General features: G+C 46.3%; 5 non-coding genes across 5 annotated transcripts; all 5 read right to left on the bottom strand.

The window, feature by feature from the left end:
• Positions 1-1,275: 1,275 nt before the first annotated feature.
• LOC142283836 (U2 spliceosomal RNA) lies at positions 1,276-1,466 on the bottom strand. Its single transcript, XR_012745413.1, has one exon. It is a non-coding gene; the product is annotated as a U2 spliceosomal RNA (small nuclear RNA).
• Positions 1,467-2,854: 1,388 nt separating this feature from the next.
• Positions 2,855-3,045, bottom strand: LOC142283835 (U2 spliceosomal RNA). The gene has a single exon (XR_012745412.1). It is a non-coding gene; the product is annotated as a U2 spliceosomal RNA (small nuclear RNA).
• A 1,387-nt stretch (positions 3,046-4,432) lies between these two features.
• On the bottom strand, positions 4,433-4,623 carry LOC142283834 (U2 spliceosomal RNA). Its single transcript, XR_012745411.1, has one exon. It is a non-coding gene; the product is annotated as a U2 spliceosomal RNA (small nuclear RNA).
• A 1,387-nt stretch (positions 4,624-6,010) lies between these two features.
• On the bottom strand, positions 6,011-6,201 carry LOC142283833 (U2 spliceosomal RNA). Its single transcript, XR_012745410.1, has one exon. It is a non-coding gene; the product is annotated as a U2 spliceosomal RNA (small nuclear RNA).
• Positions 6,202-7,588: 1,387 nt separating this feature from the next.
• Positions 7,589-7,779, bottom strand: LOC142283831 (U2 spliceosomal RNA). Its single transcript, XR_012745409.1, has one exon. It is a non-coding gene; the product is annotated as a U2 spliceosomal RNA (small nuclear RNA).
• Positions 7,780-7,892: the final 113 nt, after the last annotated feature.

Here is a 7,892-nt window from a genome sequence, read left to right as displayed (position 1 = left end):
AAGCCAACCCTTGAAAAGGCTGCTTTGCAGAGCCAAAACAAGAAGAATGGTGCGTTTTGCAGCCGCCGCCCACTGCAATGAATCTGAATAACTCCTCCTTTAGGGCGCAAGCAACTCCCCTCCCCCTTGCAGTCTTTCCAATTCACGATACAAAAAGACGGACAGGACAGGTTGCCTGACTTTCCGTCACTGCCACCCTTTGCCATCCTTACCCGTAGAAAGCCCTTTCATCATCCCCAAACCCTAATCTTTTCCCTTTCCTTCCCAGCCCCCAAACCCTGCCCTCTGTACCTTTCTCACCACCCGCTTCCCTTCTCCTGTCATCCCCCTACCACCCGGGAAAAAAAGAGATTGCCCCCTCCTTCCACTAGCCCACCCTCCCACCCAAAGAACAACTTCTTCTGCGCAGCTTGTTTTCTAGGCAGCAGCGCTATTGTGATGTCATCGGGGGGCATTGTGACAAGCCGCCAGTGTTCCGTCTCTTCATGTTGTGCACAGTTCAAACGGAAAATACATCAACAGGCAGACTACAGAAAAGCTTACTATCAAAGGTTAGAGGGGGGCTTTCTCAGAGGGCTTTTTACAGTTTTTCTATTCCCAATTAGCCGTTTAAGTGTACTTATTGAAAGTAGTAATTCTTTCATAGGCCGCCCTTTCTTAGTATTTGACGTTCCTTATATTGCGGTATGAGGCTTCGCAGTAGGTTGCAAACATTCATCACCCATGACTGTCCCCAATTGAGCTCAGAAGCTCAATGTCTATCATGACCTCTCTTTTAGAATGTCCAAGAGCAAGCAAACTATTCCTCCAGGAGAGGGCGCCAACAGACTACTAAAGAGATCATCATTACTCAAAGAAAACCCCAAAAACCAATGCATGATAGGAATAAACAGGTAACTTTCTTTGGAGTGGAAGCGGAGAGATCGCACCAGATGCCAATTCTAGATGTTATCACACCTGTGGTCACTGCAGCAGCAGGTGAATCCACTTTGTCCAAAAGGGATCTATTCCATTCAATTGCAAATGATCTAGATAAGACAGAGAACTGCAGCACGGGGACATAGCCGAGTTGGTCAGGTTGAGTGGTGATGAGTTTGCTATTTGGATGAATAAAGAAAGTCAAAAGTGTGAAAGATAAAAAACAAAAGGAGGAAGTGTGAAAAGTGAATGGGCCAAATTGAGGTGCATATGAAGACGTATGCTTTCTTCCAATTCATTAAATCGGGCTAATATGAATCAGGTGAATTGAGTTCTGCTTTTGGAAACTGGGTTAAGAAGGGGTGCACCGTTCCTGGAGGTACTGCAATACCAGGTCAATGCGTGGAGTGGACAGAGCAAGCTCTTTTTCCATCTCCCTGTTCTAAAAATCCATTTAATATATGGTCCCCAGATAGGGGACGTATCAGATATTAAACTGATAAGAACAGATACTACACTTGATCTTAGCCAAAAGGCCGAGAAGCGATAACCAGAATTGGTTTGGGCCTCGAGTGGCACCCTGGCCTATGCCGGACACATCTTAGGGAGAGAGAGCGAGAGGGAGACAAACCCACGCCTACACAAGACATTTTGTCACCCAAGCCAACCCTTGAAAAGGCTGCTTTGCAGAGCCAAAACAAGAAGAATGGTGCGTTTTGCAGCCGCCGCCCACTGCAATGAATCTGAATAACTCCTCCTTTAGGGCGCAAGCAACTCCCCTCCCCCTTGCAGTCTTTCCAATTCACGATACAAAAAGACGGACAGGACAGGTTGCCTGACTTTCCGTCACTGCCACCCTTTGCCATCCTTACCCGTAGAAAGCCCTTTCATCATCCCCAAACCCTAATCTTTTCCCTTTCCTTCCCAGCCCCCAAACCCTGCCCTCTGTACCTTTCTCACCACCCGCTTCCCTTCTCCTGTCATCCCCCTACCACCCGGGAAAAAAAGAGATTGCCCCCTCCTTCCACTAGCCCACCCTCCCACCCAAAGAACAACTTCTTCTGCGCAGCTTGTTTTCTAGGCAGCAGCGCTATTGTGATGTCATCGGGGGGCATTGTGACAAGCCGCCAGTGTTCCGTCTCTTCATGTTGTGCACAGTTCAAACGGAAAATACATCAACAGGCAGACTACAGAAAAGCTTACTATCAAAGGTTAGAGGGGGGCTTTCTCAGAGGGCTTTTTACAGTTTTTCTATTCCCAATTAGCCGTTTAAGTGTACTTATTGAAAGTAGTAATTCTTTCATAGGCCGCCCTTTCTTAGTATTTGACGTTCCTTATATTGCGGTATGAGGCTTCGCAGTAGGTTGCAAACATTCATCACCCATGACTGTCCCCAATTGAGCTCAGAAGCTCAATGTCTATCATGACCCTCTCTTTTAGAATGTCCAAGAGCAAGCAAACTATTCCTCCAGGAGAGGGCGCCAACAGACTACTAAAGAGATCATCATTACTCAAAGAAAACCCCAAAAACCAATGCATGATAGGAATAAACAGGTAACTTTCTTTGGAGTGGAAGCGGAGAGATCGCACCAGATGCCAATTCTAGATGTTATCACACCTGTGGTCACTGCAGCAGCAGGTGAATCCACTTTGTCCAAAAGGGATCTATTCCATTCAATTGCAAATGATCTAGATAAGACAGAGAACTGCAGCACGGGGACATAGCCGAGTTGGTCAGGTTGAGTGGTGATGAGTTTGCTATTTGGATGAATAAAGAAAGTCAAAAGTGTGAAAGATAAAAAACAAAAGGAGGAAGTGTGAAAAGTGAATGGGCCAAATTGAGGTGCATATGAAGACGTATGCTTTCTTCCAATTCATTAAATCGGGCTAATATGAATCAGGTGAATTGAGTTCTGCTTTTGGAAACTGGGTTAAGAAGGGGTGCACCGTTCCTGGAGGTACTGCAATACCAGGTCAATGCGTGGAGTGGACAGAGCAAGCTCTTTTTCCATCTCCCTGTTCTAAAAATCCATTTAATATATGGTCCCCAGATAGGGGACGTATCAGATATTAAACTGATAAGAACAGATACTACACTTGATCTTAGCCAAAAGGCCGAGAAGCGATAACCAGAATTGGTTTGGGCCTCGAGTGGCACCCTGGCCTATGCCGGACACATCTTAGGGAGAGAGAGCGAGAGGGAGACAAACCCACGCCTACACAAGACATTTTGTCACCCAAGCCAACCCTTGAAAAGGCTGCTTTGCAGAGCCAAAACAAGAAGAATGGTGCGTTTTGCAGCCGCCGCCCACTGCAATGAATCTGAATAACTCCTCCTTTAGGGCGCAAGCAACTCCCCTCCCCCTTGCAGTCTTTCCAATTCACGATACAAAAAGACGGACAGGACAGGTTGCCTGACTTTCCGTCACTGCCACCCTTTGCCATCCTTACCCGTAGAAAGCCCTTTCATCATCCCCAAACCCTAATCTTTTCCCTTTCCTTCCCAGCCCCCAAACCCTGCCCTCTGTACCTTTCTCACCACCCGCTTCCCTTCTCCTGTCATCCCCCTACCACCCGGGAAAAAAAGAGATTGCCCCCTCCTTCCACTAGCCCACCCTCCCACCCAAAGAACAACTTCTTCTGCGCAGCTTGTTTTCTAGGCAGCAGCGCTATTGTGATGTCATCGGGGGGCATTGTGACAAGCCGCCAGTGTTCCGTCTCTTCATGTTGTGCACAGTTCAAACGGAAAATACATCAACAGGCAGACTACAGAAAAGCTTACTATCAAAGGTTAGAGGGGGGCTTTCTCAGAGGGCTTTTTACAGTTTTTCTATTCCCAATTAGCCGTTTAAGTGTACTTATTGAAAGTAGTAATTCTTTCATAGGCCGCCCTTTCTTAGTATTTGACGTTCCTTATATTGCGGTATGAGGCTTCGCAGTAGGTTGCAAACATTCATCACCCATGACTGTCCCCAATTGAGCTCAGAAGCTCAATGTCTATCATGACCTCTCTTTTAGAATGTCCAAGAGCAAGCAAACTATTCCTCCAGGAGAGGGCGCCAACAGACTACTAAAGAGATCATCATTACTCAAAGAAAACCCCAAAAACCAATGCATGATAGGAATAAACAGGTAACTTTCTTTGGAGTGGAAGCGGAGAGATCGCACCAGATGCCAATTCTAGATGTTATCACACCTGTGGTCACTGCAGCAGCAGGTGAATCCACTTTGTCCAAAAGGGATCTATTCCATTCAATTGCAAATGATCTAGATAAGACAGAGAACTGCAGCACGGGGACATAGCCGAGTTGGTCAGGTTGAGTGGTGATGAGTTTGCTATTTGGATGAATAAAGAAAGTCAAAAGTGTGAAAGATAAAAAACAAAAGGAGGAAGTGTGAAAAGTGAATGGGCCAAATTGAGGTGCATATGAAGACGTATGCTTTCTTCCAATTCATTAAATCGGGCTAATATGAATCAGGTGAATTGAGTTCTGCTTTTGGAAACTGGGTTAAGAAGGGGTGCACCGTTCCTGGAGGTACTGCAATACCAGGTCAATGCGTGGAGTGGACAGAGCAAGCTCTTTTTCCATCTCCCTGTTCTAAAAATCCATTTAATATATGGTCCCCAGATAGGGGACGTATCAGATATTAAACTGATAAGAACAGATACTACACTTGATCTTAGCCAAAAGGCCGAGAAGCGATAACCAGAATTGGTTTGGGCCTCGAGTGGCACCCTGGCCTATGCCGGACACATCTTAGGGAGAGAGAGCGAGAGGGAGACAAACCCACGCCTACACAAGACATTTTGTCACCCAAGCCAACCCTTGAAAAGGCTGCTTTGCAGAGCCAAAACAAGAAGAATGGTGCGTTTTGCAGCCGCCGCCCACTGCAATGAATCTGAATAACTCCTCCTTTAGGGCGCAAGCAACTCCCCTCCCCCTTGCAGTCTTTCCAATTCACGATACAAAAAGACGGACAGGACAGGTTGCCTGACTTTCCGTCACTGCCACCCTTTGCCATCCTTACCCGTAGAAAGCCCTTTCATCATCCCCAAACCCTAATCTTTTCCCTTTCCTTCCCAGCCCCCAAACCCTGCCCTCTGTACCTTTCTCACCACCCGCTTCCCTTCTCCTGTCATCCCCCTACCACCCGGGAAAAAAAGAGATTGCCCCCTCCTTCCACTAGCCCACCCTCCCACCCAAAGAACAACTTCTTCTGCGCAGCTTGTTTTCTAGGCAGCAGCGCTATTGTGATGTCATCGGGGGGCATTGTGACAAGCCGCCAGTGTTCCGTCTCTTCATGTTGTGCACAGTTCAAACGGAAAATACATCAACAGGCAGACTACAGAAAAGCTTACTATCAAAGGTTAGAGGGGGGCTTTCTCAGAGGGCTTTTTACAGTTTTTCTATTCCCAATTAGCCGTTTAAGTGTACTTATTGAAAGTAGTAATTCTTTCATAGGCCGCCCTTTCTTAGTATTTGACGTTCCTTATATTGCGGTATGAGGCTTCGCAGTAGGTTGCAAACATTCATCACCCATGACTGTCCCCAATTGAGCTCAGAAGCTCAATGTCTATCATGACCTCTCTTTTAGAATGTCCAAGAGCAAGCAAACTATTCCTCCAGGAGAGGGCGCCAACAGACTACTAAAGAGATCATCATTACTCAAAGAAAACCCCAAAAACCAATGCATGATAGGAATAAACAGGTAACTTTCTTTGGAGTGGAAGCGGAGAGATCGCACCAGATGCCAATTCTAGATGTTATCACACCTGTGGTCACTGCAGCAGCAGGTGAATCCACTTTGTCCAAAAGGGATCTATTCCATTCAATTGCAAATGATCTAGATAAGACAGAGAACTGCAGCACGGGGACATAGCCGAGTTGGTCAGGTTGAGTGGTGATGAGTTTGCTATTTGGATGAATAAAGAAAGTCAAAAGTGTGAAAGATAAAAAACAAAAGGAGGAAGTGTGAAAAGTGAATGGGCCAAATTGAGGTGCATATGAAGACGTATGCTTTCTTCCAATTCATTAAATCGGGCTAATATGAATCAGGTGAATTGAGTTCTGCTTTTGGAAACTGGGTTAAGAAGGGGTGCACCGTTCCTGGAGGTACTGCAATACCAGGTCAATGCGTGGAGTGGACAGAGCAAGCTCTTTTTCCATCTCCCTGTTCTAAAAATCCATTTAATATATGGTCCCCAGATAGGGGACGTATCAGATATTAAACTGATAAGAACAGATACTACACTTGATCTTAGCCAAAAGGCCGAGAAGCGATAACCAGAATTGGTTTGGGCCTCGAGTGGCACCCTGGCCTATGCCGGACACATCTTAGGGAGAGAGAGCGAGAGGGAGACAAACCCACGCCTACACAAGACATTTTGTCACCCAAGCCAACCCTTGAAAAGGCTGCTTTGCAGAGCCAAAACAAGAAGAATGGTGCGTTTTGCAGCCGCCGCCCACTGCAATGAATCTGAATAACTCCTCCTTTAGGGCGCAAGCAACTCCCCTCCCCCTTGCAGTCTTTCCAATTCACGATACAAAAAGACGGACAGGACAGGTTGCCTGACTTTCCGTCACTGCCACCCTTTGCCATCCTTACCCGTAGAAAGCCCTTTCATCATCCCCAAACCCTAATCTTTTCCCTTTCCTTCCCAGCCCCCAAACCCTGCCCTCTGTACCTTTCTCACCACCCGCTTCCCTTCTCCTGTCATCCCCCTACCACCCGGGAAAAAAAGAGATTGCCCCCTCCTTCCACTAGCCCACCCTCCCACCCAAAGAACAACTTCTTCTGCGCAGCTTGTTTTCTAGGCAGCAGCGCTATTGTGATGTCATCGGGGGGCATTGTGACAAGCCGCCAGTGTTCCGTCTCTTCATGTTGTGCACAGTTCAAACGGAAAATACATCAACAGGCAGACTACAGAAAAGCTTACTATCAAAGGTTAGAGGGGGGCTTTCTCAGAGGGCTTTTTACAGTTTTTCTATTCCCAATTAGCCGTTTAAGTGTACTTATTGAAAGTAGTAATTCTTTCATAGGCCGCCCTTTCTTAGTATTTGACGTTCCTTATATTGCGGTATGAGGCTTCGCAGTAGGTTGCAAACATTCATCACCCATGACTGTCCCCAATTGAGCTCAGAAGCTCAATGTCTATCATGACCTCTCTTTTAGAATGTCCAAGAGCAAGCAAACTATTCCTCCAGGAGAGGGCGCCAACAGACTACTAAAGAGATCATCATTACTCAAAGAAAACCCCAAAAACCAATGCATGATAGGAATAAACAGGTAACTTTCTTTGGAGTGGAAGCGGAGAGATCGCACCAGATGCCAATTCTAGATGTTATCACACCTGTGGTCACTGCAGCAGCAGGTGAATCCACTTTGTCCAAAAGGGATCTATTCCATTCAATTGCAAATGATCTAGATAAGACAGAGAACTGCAGCACGGGGACATAGCCGAGTTGGTCAGGTTGAGTGGTGATGAGTTTGCTATTTGGATGAATAAAGAAAGTCAAAAGTGTGAAAGATAAAAAACAAAAGGAGGAAGTGTGAAAAGTGAATGGGCCAAATTGAGGTGCATATGAAGACGTATGCTTTCTTCCAATTCATTAAATCGGGCTAATATGAATCAGGTGAATTGAGTTCTGCTTTTGGAAACTGGGTTAAGAAGGGGTGCACCGTTCCTGGAGGTACTGCAATACCAGGTCAATGCGTGGAGTGGACAGAGCAAGCTCTTTTTCCATCTCCCTGTTCTAAAAATCCATTTAATATATGGTCCCCAGATAGGGGACGTATCAGATATTAAACTGATAAGAACAGATACTACACTTGATCTTAGCCAAAAGGCCGAGAAGCGATAACCAGAATTGGTTTGGGCCTCGAGTGGCACCCTGGCCTATGCCGGACACATCTTAGGGAGAGAGAGCGAGAGGGAGACAAACCCACGCCTACACAAGACATTTTGTCACCCA

This window comes from Anomaloglossus baeobatrachus, unplaced genomic scaffold (genome assembly GCF_048569485.1).
Source record: "Anomaloglossus baeobatrachus isolate aAnoBae1 unplaced genomic scaffold, aAnoBae1.hap1 Scaffold_5523, whole genome shotgun sequence".
Classification (NCBI taxonomy): Eukaryota; Metazoa; Chordata; class Amphibia; order Anura; family Aromobatidae; genus Anomaloglossus; species Anomaloglossus baeobatrachus.
Note: the sequence above shows the minus strand (reverse complement) of the source record. Positions and strands in the feature narration are given on the sequence as shown.